The sequence below is a fragment of the Molothrus ater genome, chromosome 10, assembly GCF_012460135.2.
Source record: "Molothrus ater isolate BHLD 08-10-18 breed brown headed cowbird chromosome 10, BPBGC_Mater_1.1, whole genome shotgun sequence".
In the NCBI taxonomy this organism is placed as follows: Eukaryota; Metazoa; Chordata; class Aves; order Passeriformes; family Icteridae; genus Molothrus; species Molothrus ater.
Window position 1 is genome coordinate 9,549,698 of NC_050487.2, and position 18,290 is coordinate 9,567,987.

The 18,290-nt window shown below is 39.4% G+C and overlaps 1 long non-coding RNA gene across 1 annotated transcript; it reads right to left on the reverse strand.

Annotated features, from left to right (window-relative positions):
- Window positions 1–3,364: 3,364 nt before the first annotated feature.
- LOC118690281 (uncharacterized) lies at window positions 3,365–17,482 on the reverse strand. Its single transcript, XR_004980756.1, has 3 exons — window positions 17,382–17,482; window positions 6,015–6,104; window positions 3,365–3,467 (listed from the first exon to the last, which is right to left on the reverse strand). It is a non-coding gene; the product is annotated as an uncharacterized LOC118690281 (long non-coding RNA).
- Between the last annotated feature and the right edge of the window lie 808 nt (window positions 17,483–18,290).

Consider the following 18,290-nt stretch of genomic DNA (forward strand, 5'->3'; position numbering starts at 1 on the left):
TTCAGCAAATAAAAGTATCTGTAGCTGCTCTGTATTTTCTTGCTAATGCAACCCTGTTGGAAGGAACATTTATGAGTGAAGAGACTTTTTGTATGTTGCTTTAAGGATGTAAGTTGATCTACTTGAATTTGGCTATCAAAATGGCTGCAAGTGACTTTAGGTTAAGAACAAGAATGCTTATTGAAGAGCAGAGCTGTGACATGCATGCAGCTCTTCTTGAGAAGTGATCCTAGCTTGCTTAAGAAACACAGACATGGTGAATTCATCCTTTCAGAAAAGCTGAAAAACACCAGTTTCCTTGTGTTAACTTTGTCCATCTCTAAAGGTGCTGAGACTGGTGCTGTCTGTAACTTAGTTTTTGCTGCAGCCTCAGGTCCTTCAGTAAGATACTTAGCCTAGCAATCAGGACTGGAGTTACTCTTTTATCTGTACAGCTTTGCAAATGTTTGAGAGGAGTGTTTGCAGAAGCTCTTGTTGACTGGTATTAGTGATGCTGCTGACTTCACAGGTCTGTAGTAATCTGGAACAGGAACTGTAAATACAAAGTACATAAAAATGAGTCCATCTCCTCAGAAGAGATTGAAATAATGGAAGAATTCTTAAAATATGTGATTAGCTTTAATAGTTAAGACAGTATGATACCTTCAACATATAAGATACCAGCTGAAGCCTGCCTTGTAAAGTTGATGTGTTGGTACTTGGGAAATAAATGAGTTTCAATAAAGCTGACTCAAATTTTTTTTTTTATCTCAGCTGAGGTCTATTATTGAGCATTCAACTGGAGAGAAGGCACACAGTGCCCTTCTCTTCCTCTTCCATTCTCCAACTCTAAAGGATTAAAGTAATCTCTCCTATGATAGTGAGTGTAGAGAAAGCATTTTCCTGGCTGCCCCTTCTCAGGGTCCCAGGGGAAAGCATGCTCTTTGCAGGAATAAGGCACTTCCCGTCTGGCAGTCTCCCCCTGCCTCTCTTTTGACCACTTAAGCCTCTATGAGCCATACTTGGTCCCTTAATGAATTCAAAGGTAAAATCTAAGCTTATCAGGCATAACATTTCCTCTAATGTACTTGAAAATGCCTATCTTCATGTACTGCAGTCAGCATCCCTACTCTTGCTTTATAGTTGTGCAGCTGAAAGAATTGTGCATTTTCCTCTTTTGGTGTTGTTTTATGTAAGCTGTAAAAGTTCAAGCAAGTGTTAAGTGAAAAATCTTGCCTGAGATGCTGAGAAAACCAAAGAGGTCCTTAGTATGAAAATTTTTAAATAACTACATTATAACAAAGTACATTCTGGGTTTTTTTTATCAGGCATGTTTTACAAATAACTGTTGAAGTAGTATTTTGGAAAAACCCCAACCCTCTGGCTTATCAGCACCAAAACTTTTAGTTGCATAGTCCATTTTGGTTTGGGCCATGTTACAGCCATTTAAGTATCAAGAAATCTAGGTTTAAAAATTTGTTCTAGTTTCAGCACATGCTTACTTATGTATAACTCTCAGTCAGCAGCTTCTTGTAAATCAGGCAATATTGAAGTGAATTTAGATGCTAAAATGAAAATACTCCCTTTAAATAGAAAAATTAACCTCTGTCAGCAGTTGTAACTTCTAAAGCCATTCTATTTTGGAAAATGTATTTTGGAACATTGTCTTCTTGAGACTTATAAATCAGTGTTTAATATATACTCAATGTAATAAATATTTGGGCTGAATAATATTTTATTTCTTAAGCTAAAGGTCTAATTTCTAAAGTTTAGTAGAACCAATTAATCAGGAAATGTATAGGAAGATGAATGGCCATGCTGAAGGTGAACACTGCTATTCAAAAAGAAATTTCTTACATGCACAGAGGTGTAAGATGCTCCTATATTGTTTATATATCCATAACATTACTCCCCTGCTTTTCCAAACGAAGTCTCTAGCTCTTTGTAGACACCAGTTACAAGTGAAAAGCAGCAATGATTGCTTTGAAAGTAGCACTCGGCATATGAAAACTGTCTGCTAGGTCTGCTCTTGAATGTTACAAGCTCTCAGGGCAGCACCCACAGGAAATAGTACAAGGCTGAGAGTGAACAAGCTGCCCTAGAGTACCTGAGAGGAAAATATACTCTGGTAAAATGTTAACCTTCTTTACGGTGGCTTTATTTAACACTGTTTAGTTTTTTCCCCTTCTGATGACAAGTGAAAGATTTTATTTCAGTCTGAATCACACTCTTATATATATTTTGGGTTTCCTGGACAATATTTGACTCTTTCCCTTACAAACAGTTGCCTGATTGAAGGCTGATTTTATACTAAAATCCCTCAACTTTTCTGGGGGCACACCCCAAACATGAGTGGAAATAGACTTTCATAAGTAAAATAATCTAGAATTATTATCTAGAATTCACAAATTCATTTTAGCTATTCTACAATGTGCCAATAAAACATCGAATTAAACAAAACATATTCTGGAGTAATGCAAAAGATTTTGTGCCCACTTGTGCAAGCCAACCAGCAAGCCCCCAGCTAAACACTATTAGTTGTGCAAGAACAAATCCCATGTGTTTCAACAGGAAAAGAAGAACTTGGTTTTGTGTTCTTCACTGAAGAGAACCCAAACCTACCATGAGTGAAGCCCAAAGCAAGAGTTTTTTATTCATTGTTTTGTTGGGGTTTTGGTTTTCAGATGTTTAACTGGAGTAATGCATATTCAAAGCCCCAGAAGTATGGCTGCGTGTTTCTATGTAAAATGCTTCCATGGCAAAATAATGGCGAATGTCTGAAAACTAATTAAAAAAAAATCACTCAAGTGAATAAAGTAAAAAAGGCATCTTGCAACCACAATTTATATATTGCCAAATTGTCCCTGAGAACGTGTGAAATCATTGAGGGGAGCTTAGAGCCTTCTGAGTTCACAAGTAGTTAACAGTGTGCAATGCAGTTCTGGGGCCAACTTTACCTTTGAAACTTTAACATACTGGCATTCATCACACCATTTATACATGTGAGACCGGAGCTCTTGATCCTGCCAAGGATAGAGAGCTCCAGTTGTAAGCAAGGTGCTGTAGTGGCAGCAGACAAGTCCTATGGTTCATGCAAGAAGCAGGGCAGAGCTAAGACCACATTGATACCTGGCCTCTGAGCATGGGACAGGGGGAGGTACTGGAGTAGTTCCAAAAATATATTGTCACCTCCTTCCTGCAAAATCCTACTTCATGGCTGACTGACAAAGGGAAAAATTGTTGTTGATCAATGAATGTGAACTGTTCAGAGCCCATCTCGAGCTGATTTCTAGAATAAGCCTTTTTCCTACACAAGCATCTCCAACACCATAGTTCCACAGAGGTAGCCCAGGGCTGTGCAACCACAGAGGCACTTTGTCTTGGGTGGAGAAGCAAAATCCAGCTTTGTTTTGTGCCACAACTCCTGTCAGCTTGTTATGCTCCCCTGGGGCAGGGCCTGGTCTGTGGTAACATCAAACCAGGCGAGACTGAAAAAAAAAAAAAAGAAAGAGTAAGCTATATAGGAGAGCCACTCTTTCCCATCTGCAGCCCTGGGGTGCTCCACTAAAACCTTGTGCAAAGTTTTTAATGATACTGGTTTTTCTAATGGGCACAGCGAATTCTTCAAATGGTGTGCCTCATTGCTGTCACATACTCTTGTAACAGAGCAAGCAACCACAATTACTAAGCACTCTGGCCAACAACAATCTGATATTAAAATAAGAATGCAAAATAGCTGGACTTTACAGAGCGTTTAGGTATGTGCATAAATCCATGAGATTTGATTTTGCAAAGGTCTTGTCTTGTTCAGATGATGTTTTTGGCATGCGAATCTTGATTGTTGCATAAGGCCACAAGGGTCCACTCTGGCCATCTAGAGTAGCCTCTGACCATACAGCATGACACAACATCACAGAAATCACTGCAACTGCTCTTGCCCGTGGTTGATGCTGCATGTTTATTTTAGAGTAAAAGGTGGTGTGGAACTCTGGCCCTGCTGAAGTCTTTAGAAATAACATAACAGCCCCAGCCTTTAGAAAGGAAGAGCTTTTTTGGCTCTGTATCATGTTAAGAAACACAATAAAAGTCAGACATTGAGGGCTCTCAGTTCTTTGAAACTTTAATCTTCCAGTGTTATGTCTGGGATCTACGTGGTCATGTCATCTATGCAATGGTTCCTGCAATAATTTCTCTGTAGAATTTTTTTTTTCCAGTACTAAAAAATGGAGTTGTGCTTTATATTTTTATAAGCTCAGGTTGGAGCCCTTGACTGTCAGATCCTTTTGCTGAGGACAAGGGTTTGGAAGCAACTGACCAAGCTGTCTTGCTATGCTTGGACCATCCACCTGGAAATTAGGGTGGCAAGGCATTGTGCAAGAGAGCTGTACATTTTCTTGTGCTTTCTTACAACAATCAATAACTTCTATGTGATACAAAACTCTATATACATGCGAAGCCAAGTATTTTATAACAATTGAACTATATACTTACATGGTGTATAACTACTTATTATAATTTTAAAAGCATGTAATCACATGGTTCATATGTGATTATATGACACAGTTCATAGTACTGTGAGTCTCCTTGATCTGCTATTGTAGTTCTGTTAAAATATTTCAACTACAAGGTTGAAAATCATTCTTGTGGGGATCTTGTGTCTTGCAACAGCTGTCATATCACCCAGATCTTTTCTGTTTCACTGTTATTCTGCCTCACAGTGATCATGGAGAGTGTTTAAGGACTGGAAGTTGCAACCAATATAAATTGTCTCTGGAAGACTGAGAAACAGTGATGCTCTGTTGGTAGCATTTTGACTTGTTACAGAACTTTCCCTAATAACCCTGGTTGATCATGTTGTGATATCAGCAACTTCTCACTTAACGTTATTAGAATTACATGGCTTAAATTACTATATATATATGCTGTAATCACAATTTTTCTTCCCAGAGGAAGATTAAAATCTATCTTCGAGTCTTTAATGACAAACTCTGCTCATAATATATTTTCGATATCCTTTTTTCTTGCTTTTTTCCGGCATCTGGCAGGAAATAGCTGTTCCACTTTTTAAAGTAATATCATTCTCAAATACTGGATTACTTTATACAATCCAGTAAAAAAACTGCTTGCTTCACAATAATAGAAGACACCTTTATAGATATTAAGGATATAACTCTTGTTGAGACTAGCGACTGGCTTAATGTTTGTCAGAAGTAGAGCACTGGATCCTAGAAGAAATAAATAAGGAAAAACTGCCTTTAAATTTAAAAGTGAATCCTTAAAAAGGAAAGACATCTCGAAGCAACTGGAGATAAAGCAAAAATCTTCAGACTGTAATGCAGTAAAGTCTTCAAAGCTGTATATGTGCACGTGTGCACATTCAAATACATACGTGCATGTATGTTGATTTATGTATAAATTCACCTGATGTCAGTGGAAGTTGTCAACATGAGGTAGTATCTTCAAGAAATTTGTCATAGTACAAAAAAATCAGAATTTTTTAATGTTACTGAAGAATTTAATTGTTTTTCCTGGGCTCACTCATTCAGAGATATTTCTTACATTTATTGGATTAGGCACACTAGCAAAGATTCATTCTCAGCATGCAAGTGTCCTAGAACTATAGTATAGCCTAAAAAAACCCCACCAATTTTGACATAAAGAAATTACTGTGAAAACACTCCTATCACATGTACAATCCAGAATAAATTATCCATTTGTCTGTACAATACCATCCCCTTTATTCAAAAAAAAAGTGTGTGGTGTAATTTTTCAGTGTAAAATAGGCTTTTTAGTGATTTATTAGTATCTATGAATTTAAATGAACACTTTTAGAATACTGTTTTTCTAATAAAATCACAAGTATAGCCCAGAAGAGGCCATTTGTCTGAACACAGATTATTGACTCTTCAAATGTGAGTGATGCACAGCAGAAAATAAAGTAAAACCAGACAGACCTTTCTGCTTTAGGGTAGTCATAATTCAGCTGGCTCTTACACAGTTCTAGTCTATCAAAAAATTAATAGATTAAAACTTACCTGGGCACTGAATTCCTACTTTACATTGGATTTCTAGCCATGGTGAGTTTGGCCCAAGGAGACAAAGACAAGCCCCAGAGTTATCTCAGCCTAAAAAGAAATTGCAGAAAACCTACAGTCATGGCTATAAGCTGGCAAGTCTTCCCCTAGGAATGTGTCTTTATCACTGGAATATAGCTGAAGCTGGCTACTGTGTTTATCTAAAAAATATCTATAAGACAGTATTTGAGAATTAAATTCTTCTTGACTTACCACAGAAAATCCCTGAGATGCAAATATGAGAATGGTTGAATGTAATGGATTGGGACTCCACAAGAATCAGAGAGGAGATAAAGGCAGGATCATTCAGCTTGTGCAATACCCTTCTCATCAAGATGTTCTATCAAATGACTTTCCTCTTATTTCTGCAGGTAGGATATTTGAGAGTCTGATGGTGTCATGGAAGGAATGGTGTTTGATCACTGCTCACTCTTGTTATCTCTGCTCACTTGTGCAGCCACCGGCATGCTCTATCTTCTGATGAAATAAAAACCACACAAAAAGCACCCCAAACCTTGAATGATTTTAATCCTGAATCTTGAGCTTAGACTCTCCAAAAAGCAACAAAATTGAGCTGCTCCAGGGGTTGCAGGACTAAACTCTGGTGTTCCACATTTGCCTTCTGTGTGAATGATCTTATCTGAGATGAAAAGATTTGTGAGCTGTTTTGCCACGTGGCCTTCATTGAGCACTGATACGGTCTTTCTCTGACACCCGTTTTCTTATTTTTACTGAATTCATAGAAACTTGATGTCTTTGGGCTGTCTCTTAAAATTTTCCAGTAGGTACAAAGTTACTGAGGTAGACTGATATGCTTTATACACAAAACAAGACTGCATAAAGTTCATTCCCCTTGGAAAACAAAAACCTGCAGTCCTAGCAATCCCTCTAGAGCAAGGCCCAGGCTTGCTGTGGTCTAGTGGCAGTCTAATCACTTGATTTCAGTGGGATCCATGTTTGATTGCAGAACTTTATACCTAGTTGGAACACTACTGTGCTTTGGAATTGATAGATGTGGGACACATTTAATAACATGACACAAGCTGGCTCATTGCTTAATTGATTTCTTCTGTGAAATCAGTGGTTTTCCTTTTCTTATACCCACAAAGACAGTACTAAAGATGTGCTGTCAGGCCCTGATTTTTGTACTGCTGCCTCACAATGTGGACCACAATGCACAGCAGAAGTGAGAGCTGCTTGGAGTAAGGGGACATGTGTTTAGATGTACTTTGTGACTCTGTTCAGAACAAGTTTTTCACATATACAATGTTAAATATGAGTCTGTGTTGCATATTTACCTATACTATGGCTTGGAAATTAAAAATATTGGAAGCAGCAGCAGGAGACTTGATTTAGGTATCCTGAACAAAAGAAAACAGTGCAGTTTGAAACATTTGAGTTTAAGGATGGGAGTCATAGATCAGATGTAGTGAAGGACCTCAGGCAGAGCTGCAGCTTCAGGAATAGTTGTGTGGAACCCAGCAGGCTACTCTGCATAGGTAGCTGGCATGAGATGCTTGCAGACAGGCAAATAAACCAGGAACCACTCATGATTCATACTTTTGCATACAGAGGTCTCAAGATTATATTTGCAGCTTTCCTCACTCCCTTTGCTCATAGCCAATTCAAGAGTAAAGGAAAGAACTTGCAACATAAAAGAGGAGTACAAAGGCAACATAGTGATATATTATTTTCATTTAGAAATTATAGCCCTCCTTTATTCATACAAAAGGTAGGAACAAATAAAATTTACTATCTTTTGTTGTATTTGGAAAGGAAAAGAGTCTTTCTCTTGAAATAGAATTGAAGTGAGAAGCAAGAGCCCTTCTCTATTTCTGAAATTTGAATACTGAAGCAGTCTGAATTCAAGAGTTTTAATAAGGGCTATTGCTAGCTCACCTGTCTTTGCAGGCCATTTCCCTGTTTGAACTCTGAAAGTCTGTTGTGTTTCTCAGCCATAAGAACATAAATAGTGGCTCCTGGTCCTGCATTCACCTCAGCAAAAGTGGCTTCCCCCAAGACTGCACTGTGGCAAGCTTGCAGGGTCCCCTCATTCACTGGCTTTACACAGGGACTTGCAGAAGACATTCTGTAGTTAATTTTAGTGAAAATAAAAGCAGTTCCTCCTGGACGTAGCTGCTGACTGTCAGCAGACTTAGCATCTGTAGAAATTATGGTAGTGCTTTACTTGAGTTATGCGTACAAGAAATCCCATGTACACTTGGCCTGTTTGTCCCAAATGGAGAGAAAGAGAATGGATGGCCTCTGGTTTACAGCACTTTTACCAGAGTCCTGTACTTTAACTCAGCCTTGTGTGAAGCTTTGGTCAGCCTTTTGGTCAGCCTTTGGTCAGCCTTCTGCTCTAGCAATTCCCTGAAAACATCTATACTGCAGGATATCTTCCTGTGGTGAGGCTGAGTAAGTGTCTTTGGCAAAAGCAGTCAGGTCTGAGAACTAAGCACAGATCCATGAAGGGAGCCAGAGGGGGGTGCATGTGTCCCAGAGCAAATAGATAAGCTTGATATTTTGATGTCTGCAGGGCTACTGATAATTAAACAGAAAATGCATCTTGCAAAAGCAGCATCAACACACTGGAGACACAGAAATATCAAGGCAGCTTAGCACAGAGTTAGTAAAGGTCTTGTGGCAGCAGAGCAGCTAGGGCCATATGAACTCCACAGGGAGCAGGCTTCCTGCAAAATGGATTAATGTCTGCTCTAAGGAGGGCTGCTTAGTGTAGCCTGAGGTACTAAATCACTTTGAAAACCAGTCTGATGTACGCACCAGCTACCTTAATGTAAGCTAACCATGGTTAAAGTGGTACAACTACCCAATGTAGACATGGCCTAAAGCAGTGCAATAAAATTCCCTTCTTTTCCAAGCCATTTGGGGTTGTGTTGGCAGGTAATATAATCCTGGAGGTGGAAAAATTACTGTATTACCAACTGAAATTGGGAGGGGAAAGTCAGTTAACAATATTGCTAGCACTGTTATTGCAGAATCAGCAATTACCATACAATTCTCTCTGGTTCTGAAAAAAAAATTAAAGTGAGAACACATATCCTAAATCTTGGGAATATGTCATCCCTAAGAGCAAAGAATTTCTTATTGTTAGCATGCGAGATATTTTTGCATAATTTATTTTGCAATGGGTTATTCAGACCTCTGAAGTGAAGCCTGTGCCCCTTGTTTCTCACTATATACCTTATTTTTCAACATGTTTCTGTGCTAGGAATCTACATTTGGGAGAAAAAACTTAATATACTTCACTATATATTTATAGGTTCATAAGGATTTGAAGTGGAAGTTTAATAACTTATTTCATTTTATGGTATCAGTTTCATGATGCTTTCTGCAGGATTGTATTTTTAATTGCTTGTGCAGTTCCCTGATGGGTTGGATGTCAGGGTTGCTTGTCATTATAATAAATCAATTAAATGATTTCTATTAATGATTATATAATGTAAGGGGGAAAAGGTATTTCTAGTCCTGGGGCATATGTGTCTAGGGATGGAGAGATTGCTGGTGTGGTTGCTGAAGACTCTCTCCTTTGCCAAGGTGGTGTCAATATATTCTCCTCTATCTTCAAACAGTAAAAGGGAGTAATAGGTTTTGGCAACATTACAGAGTGTATGGGATGTTTGCTCAGCTCCATAATAACATGAAGATACTTGTGAATATCATAAAAAATAAGAATTTGGCCTAGGAAAAAGTAATTCATGTCCTGCCAAAGTGTGATTTGCCATTGTGAAGCAAACATTGAGTGTTTTTTTCTTATTTTCACACTTCAAAGTTAAAATTAGGATACTATGGTTCATGTGAGTGTAACAACCATGTTCTGCCTGTATAATGTTCTGTATTTATAACAGACTCCAATGTTTATCTATTATTTTTCATTTCATAGTTCAGTTATACCTGAACTAAAGCCTACACACCAGCAAGTCCAGCAGAGTACCTGCGCTGAGGTGGTCCTAGAAGCACAGATAGCTCATTGTATTGAGCTATCCATGCCAAAAAGGCTTGATGTCTCTGTGGAAATGGAGCCAGAGAACAGTCTCTATTATTTTCTTATGAAAAATATTGATATTGAGCTTGAAGCATCTAAATCCCACTATTTTTCTTTAGAGATGTGAAAGCCTGGCTCAGTGAACTCTCAACAAAGTAAGGGCTGTTTGGGTAATACTGCTGGTCATTTAAGTATAATTTTCTTAATAGTGGGCTTTGCAGTAGACCAAGAAAAAAGGAGGAAAGGAGGAGAAGAGAAGCACAGTCACCTGAAAAAGGTGGTGTGTGCCAACTGCCTGTCATTCCTGCGAAGTTAAAGGGTATGCTGAAGTGAGAAATAAGGGCACATTTTGGTTTAGCTATGCAGTGGGAAATTAGGAGCTTCTCTGTATTTGTGACCGGTCCTATATCAGTCAGGGAAAACTTCACTGACTAAACCTAAGGAAACCATCTTTCATTTAATTTTATATGAATATTCTACAAGAAATAGCTCTAAAATAAGGAAGAAACAACTGAGCTGATGGCTGCCTGCCAGTTGCACCATCCCTCTATTGATCCATCACTGCAAGACTTTGTGATCACATAAGCTCATCTGCTATTAACATTTCTAACCTGAGGTGTTTTGTATTAAGTGGTTTCCATAATAACAAAACAGTAATTGAAATGATTTCTTAAGAGTCTAGATTAAAAAGAAAACAACACTGATAATTACAGTATTTGAGGTTAATTACTTGGGGCTTGCTTCCTTTCAAATGGTGTACATTTTGTGCTCTCTATGTGCATAAAAGGTGCATCTTGTGAACTTAACAAAGCAAAACTCCTTCCTTCTGATTTATATTTTCAATTCACTGTCAGACTGCATAGAAAAAATTCTGCTAGGTTAGAACAGAGCCAGAAGAGAATGACGGAAACAAATTAACAAGCAGCCAAAAGCAAGAGGACAAAAATCCTGTCAGGTTCACAGATCTGATAGAGAGTGAGTATGAATGAACCTTAATTCCTTATATGCTTTTTGACTCTGCATTGAGCTTGATGTTATAATACATCCTGATGTACTAAAGGCAGTAGAGTGTATACAATATGGGAAACATCTTCCTCTGCAAGAGGAGTGTAATAGTTAAAGGGAGAGGTTGGGTTAAGCTGCCTTTGATCCTTCCATCAGATCTTTTGGATAGTAGTGATCTTCTTTGGTTTAGATTTCTTCAAACAAGGGTTGCTCTTAGTATGAATCCTGAGATAGGAGCAGTCTGGTAGAAGTTGGAGGCAGTTGGTTGTGCTGCAGTGTAACATTAATTACAGCTGTGGGAGAAATAAGGTTAAGTGGAAAATATAAACCAAGTCATGGATATGCTTCATTTTGTATCCTGTAAGTTGTATGCAGTTTGCATTAAAAAATTCAGTAGGTGTATGTAGCTTTACTTGTGATCATGGCCTTATCTCTGTTCTAAAGCTCTGGTACAGCTTTCTTATACATTTAGTTGTGTGTTCCAATAAAGTGGATGAGCAAGCTCATCAGGCAGTATTAATAGATTCTGCTCTTGAAGTTCATTATCAGCATGGCATTGACTCTGACTCCTCAGGGCTCTCTTGTCTGTTTTTACATTCCCTTTTGTATTTGCACATTCAGACTATCTAGATTTAGTAATTCACTGATGTATTAATTCTGCAGGTAGCTTTTGAACTCTTTGTAAGTAAGGCTGTCCAGCAGGAAGAAGCAAAACTGAAGTCAGAGGCAGATTTCCATGTGGAGATCATCTGCACTATCCTGGCAGGCTGCAGCTTTCTGTTCACATCAGGTATTCTCTATAGCAAATGACATTCTATTCAGGAGAGGCATCCCTAGCCTTTTAACCAGTCAGAGTAACTTAAGCACCCTTGCATCTGCAGTGCTAGGGCAACAGGTAACAGCAGGCTGTGTCCTGGTACCTGGCCAGTTATGTCAAAAGAGAAAGCACCAAACTCCTGTGATTTGTGTGCCTAGCCTGGCCCTCAAGCACTTCCCTGTTACCCAGGGGAAGATTGAACCGGCTGGGCTGCAAAATCCTGGACCTGCTATGCTTACTAAAGAGCTTCACCCCAGGAGAGTGTTGTGTCTAGCTGGGTGATATATGGGAACATCAGGGTTTTACTGCCTGATGTATTCACAGGAGCTGGAAAGGTTATGACTTGCAGCCAATGAAATGATATGATCCTATTCTTAGTTTTATGTAGGTGATCAAATTTTAAAATAGGTACATTCAGGCAAGGGACTACAGCAACTAAATGCCTTCTTGCTTGACAAATGTGTGTGGCTTTGAAACAGAATCTCTGAATTTTGATGATAAAGTGTGCTTTCTGTTCAGTTTTAATTCTTGCTTCTGACAGCCAACTAACAGGAAAACTAAGCTTTTTTCCAGTCATCTAAGGGTGTTCTGTTTGAAATACAGGTGAAAAATTGTTTTCTTTGGTTTACTGGGAGCTGTACATGAACAGTTACTATCGCAAGTCCTCTTTGCTAATGAACAGCAAAAGGGCAGATTAAGCAATTTTCAGAGTTGTTGAGCTGAAATGGGAAGCAAAGAAGATGGGAACTTGTTTCCCTGCAGATCAAGAATTTGCATATGGAAGTGAAATGGACCAGAACCACTGAATCCATATCATCAGGATTTGACTCTGCTTCACAGCTGCAGGGATGGATAGAGCTGTGGGTGATCTAACTCCAGCTACACTTACATAGGCATACATTAACGGTTCCTCCCCTGAAGTCAATAGGCTTTAACATAACACATTCAAATCACTGCTGAAGAGATAAACTCCGGCCCTATGGGCTCTATACACCCCTAGAGGGACTGGCTGAGTCCATTTTTGCATGAACTTTGACCTCATATAGCCCCACTGCCTTCATTAGGACCCCACAAATGTAATTCAGCAAAAAGCCATGTTTCCTGAAGTCCAGTCTATGAACTCGAGTTTCTGGGTGAGGTGGATAGGCACATGCTCTAATCCCTTTTTTAAAAATTGCATTTAACTCATCATGAAAACAGAAGCCTTTGCTTTTTCCCACTGGTATTTATTATTTTCTGATACTTTTATACAAGAATTAGAGTTTGTCTTGGTGTCACTCCTTAAAGAGCTTCCTTCCCCACACTGGCATGCACATTTTGCATCTTTCAAAAATAACCAGATCTAGCAGAACAACTGAAAGAGTTATTAATTTTTTTTACACTAAAATTACTAGATTTGTCGATTTTTCAGAGTATTTCATGCTCCCTTAAGAGATGAAAACTAGATCACCTCAGTTCTAATGATGATCAAATATATTTGCTCTTCTGTGATCATAGAGCCAACAAAACAGTTCAGATAAATATTTATCAGACTGTTGTCATTAGAGTGATATTTTGAGTGATTCTCATCCACAAAAATGTGCTAATTCATAAGGCAGAAATACTGTTCCATAGCTTTGTGTAAAAAGGCAGATACCTTTGCAAAGTTGCACCTGCTGCTTTCCCTGACAAAGAGTGTGGGTGTTTAGTTTTGTTGGGGTTTTTTTACCCCTCTAACTCAGGGACATAATAAGGCAGACCAGGGCTTCAGAGGATCTGATTGTATTTTCCTGCAGCACATCTGTGGTATACAGTTTCCCTAAGGAGCAATTTTACTCACATCTTGCTGTGTGGTGCTCACACCTTTGCAAGGTGGTACCATCCACTGGGACTTTCTGCCTTGTTAATGGTAGGAAGCCCTTAGACTGCTGGAAGACACCAGAAATTTCAGCAGTCCCTTGTGCAGGGCTGACTTCCTCTCAGCTTGCACATTAAGCCTATTTGCCTAAGATGACTGGATTTCACATTTGAAAATACAACCACAAAATTTGGTGACTGCTCCCTGCAGCTTCCCAGGGGTTTTGGGCACTGGCAGAAATCCAATGATAGATAAGATTGTTCTGACTGGTTTAGAGAAGTGATATATTGCAGGACTCTCAGAATTGCATGTTTTGGCTATATGAGAATAGGTGCATATTTTCCAGTTACATATTTCATTTTTGAAACATTTCCATCATATTTGCAGTCCCATAAAATCAAAAGTTTGGAGACAGAAAGAAATGCTGCATTTTGTTTTTTCAACTCTAAGCTGTGCACAGTCTGTATCTGTAGTCCTGGTTCAGTTACCTAGGAAACAGCTGTAGGATGGAATTTATTTATTCTGTCTGAATAAGTGTCTGTGATATATACATGAGGCTTTTCCTGCTCGTACCTGTGGAAAATCAGTGAATTCTTTTATTATTATGAAGCTGATATCAAGCAATTATTTACACTATTTAAATGGTTAACAAAATCCTCTGTAATTCCCGAAAGAGAGAGGTGAAAGAACTGTTCAATTATGGTGTTGGGTCAGAGAGGGAAGCCCCAGGAGACCACAGCTGTTTGCAACAAATAGGGACTGGAGTCCAACCCTTGCACAAAAGAGAGCAGCACACACCTGGAGCATGGTGTGAACCAGGGCATGGGCTGCCCACAGCTCACCAAATCCAGAGGTACCGAGAGGATCAGGCGTGGGGACAATCTCCTCATCCAAACCACACCCCAATAGCCAAGATACCGAGGTTGTTGGTTGGTCAGTTCTGTCTCTAGAGGGCCCTGTAAAACACCAGCTCTTGCAGGAAAAAGTCAGGCAGAAGTCCATGTGCTCTCTCAGAATGACTTTCACCTTTGTCTGTGCATCCTCACCACCCCCTTCCATGCCTAGTGTCATGCCACGTGAAAAGCTTGTGTTTCCAGAGTATAGGACATTGTCTGATTCATTCTAGCTCCCAGTGGGAGTCATTACTCTGGCTCCCTGCCTCTATCTGCTTTGTTTATTGTTTTGACAAGAACACAGTGTGTTCCTGGAGTGGCTATCCCAGTATGCCCTGGGAACTTGGGGAAGGAAGAGAGCACCAGCCTATTCCTTATTCTCATCCTTCCTTGCTTCCCAAAGCTCCCAGCCACGATAACCTGTACCCTTGGGAGACCAGCCTCATACAGCAGTACTCAAGGCAGTGGGTGTCCAGTCTGACATATGCTGTAGGTTTCATGTTTTGTGCTACCAGGAAAAGTTCAATGATAGACAGATAACATCCCAGGCTTCATACAGATTTTTTAACACAGTCATTGAGGCCTTGTTGGTAGCCCAAAGAGGACTCTTCCAGACCCCAAGGGTGACTCTGGGTAGTGGAGATACCCATGTGTAATAAAGCCGCTAAGTGAGGTTTTTCACTTCTGCTTCCCATTGCAATTGCTGTACAAAGGCAGAGCATGTGTGTCTACTTTTAGTATCTGGTGTAGTAGTGGCTGCACTGGACACCAGCAATTTCTAAATCAGGGTAGTCTCAGTTTGATTTGGGACTCTGAGTCCCTGGGGCTGAAGCTATACCTCCCACTCGATAGTCTGGCCAGCCCTGCTGAGCCTGCACCCTGTAATCAGCTTGAGTGCTGGTCCTGTGGTGGAGGTCAGGCTCTTGGCTGCACTGCTTTAGCCAGAATGTTGTCAAAAACATCTCATATTTTAATAGAGTTAGATGGTACTGGGAACATTTCTGTGAATTGAAACGTTTTCAAAATAATTTAGCAATTTTAATAGTAAATCAGCCTTTGATTACTACCCACTCTAAACTCTCCCACAGGGTGCACCAGGTGCACCCCTATTCTAAGATAAGCCCAGCTGTGTTTTAGATTGGTGACTTTTATCCCCGTTTCATAAGCTGTGTTGTGATGCTGCTACTGCTAAGTGCAAAGAAGGCTGCTTGCTCTGCTGTGATTTATGCACTATGCAGTTCTGGTTTTAATAGGATTAAGCAAGAGGGAAGTAAAGGCAGAATGTGGCCATGCATTGTATTTACTGCGCATGTATCTTTATTGTAGTGTTTTAGTATTTCAGTCAAAGATCATAAAGTGCTTTACAAAGCTGGTAAAATCGTGAGCTGTACATTATGGGTGGTAAAACTGGCTCCAGTTAAGAGAATTTTCCAGTGTCACACTGAGTCAAGAGCAAGAAGAGACTTCAAGTTATTTTAACTCTACAATCCTTCCTTTAATTGGTATATTATTTATTATAATTAATAGGCTTTTCTTGATACTACATTAGCATAAAGCAATCCAAACCACTCTCAGAAATTATTCTTAAAAGCACAGGAAACTGTTAAACTCATGGTATGAGCATGCAGGAAATTAAAGCATGTAAGAGGTTTATGAATTTAACAGATGGCAATCTTAGCCCTTGGTACATATGATGCTTCAAGCTTTTGAGGACATTTATTTGAGAGGAATTCATTACACTGATAGTGTGGAGAATTCCTAAGAAAATCTTGGTTTTGCCTCTAGATGGCTCACCTGGAGCTGCCATTGCAAAAATGTTATCCAGAAAGGAATTCCTACACTGTACTCTCATGATATAACGGCTTGCTTTTCCAGCAGCAATGGAGAGTCAATCATGCAAATGTATTATATCTGTGTAAAAACATTCTGCTAAATTGTTTTGTCTTTTGTAAGAACAAGAATAACAGATGGATTAAGGACAAGGCAGATTTATGAGTAAAGTAACTTTCTATTAGTCATTATCATGAGTCACATCTAAAATATCTACAGGGAGGGCTGTCTTTCTGGCTATAATAAACATTTTCCAGGTGCAGCCATTGCTATGGGGTAGGTGATGTGTTATGCAGCAATCATATTGCATACTGTCTATTGTATTTCTGCCCCATGAATAGGAAATGGCATTTTTCTAGGAGCAGTAGGCTACGATTACTGTATGTAGTCCTAAAACTCCAAAGCATATAAAATAATAATGGATAATTTGTGTTTAATTTAGCAGCAATTAAAAAATATAAGTTAACTTAGGGAAGGAGCTAGCAAGTTTTACTTCTCTAACTAAACAATGTAGATCATAAAGACTTGTCAAAATCCAGATTAAAGTAAATATTTCTTATTTTGTCCATAATACTTCACAAAGAAATGGAAAAGGATAGCTGGTGGTTGAGATCACAGTTAAACCCACCCAGCTTTCATGAGCAGAATTCAGAAAGGGCTGTTTGCACATTGAAGCTTGCAGGTTTTGTGTGGTGAGAGCTGCAGTGTTCAGGGGAGTCCCGTCCCAGCCTGCAGACACTGCAAATTGTATTTACAGTGCTCAGGGGATAGAAAGCACACACCCAACACAGAAGTTACTGTGCTGTTCTGGGGCTCCAGCGGACCTCACTGGAGTCTCAAGCAAATTCCCCAATATTTTTATTCTGTATGCTGAGCATTTGGGGATTTTTTCCAAAGGTTTCTTTGGGGTGGGATGAAAATCAGCAGGAAAACCACTTACGTCACTCCATTCTTCTGCCTGCAATGGAGACTGGCTTTATCTTTCATCTGCCGCACAGGAGCAGCCCCCGTTTTTCGGCGGTGCCCCGGCCGCTCCCGCCTGCGCATTCCACCTTTGTTCTGCAGGAGGAGCTCCCCTTGGCGTGGATATGTATTCCACACAGCAGGCGAGTGCGGGGCTGCTGATCGCAGCCCCTGCGCTGCAGCCTGGGGAGGAGAGCACTGCTCCACATCCTTCCTTGCATTTTAATCGTCCCGAGAAAGTTGAAATCTCCATTTTCTGAAATGGTGAGAGTAAAGAAAGGAAGAAAAAAATAAAAAAGGTCAGGTAATGAAGTAAGGATTAAATTAATTAGATTTTTTTTTCTTTTTTGTAATTGTGCTATTTAGTCACACTACTGTCTGTGTGGTACATTAAGAGTGTAATCTGTAAGAGTATGTTAAGAGTGTAATCTCAGATTGCAGAGATGAGACTGGGAGATTCACCAGATGCTTCTCATGAATAACACAAGACATACAAGGATCCTAACGTATGCCCAGACTTACAGTGAACAGGACTGAAATGTCTTCCAAAGTCTCCAGAGCATGATTTTCGGGGAAAATCTTTCTAATATGTAGTCAAAACTGGAAAGAAACATGAGAACCAATATTCCTCACTGAAACCTTGCTCCATCTCAGACAAATTGCTTACTTATTGTAAGCAACAAATCAATTATCTCAAAAATTACATCTTGAAAAGATGTTAAAAATAGGTTGTGGCCAAATAGCTATTATGTACTTTGATAAATGCGTCCTTAGAAATAACACAAGTTTCTCAGGGTAGTGTACATCTATGTGCTTGTGTCGTGCCTCCTGGTCACAAGCCTTTTTCCACATATCTCACTGTGAAATCTCACTGCCTTTCCTTGGA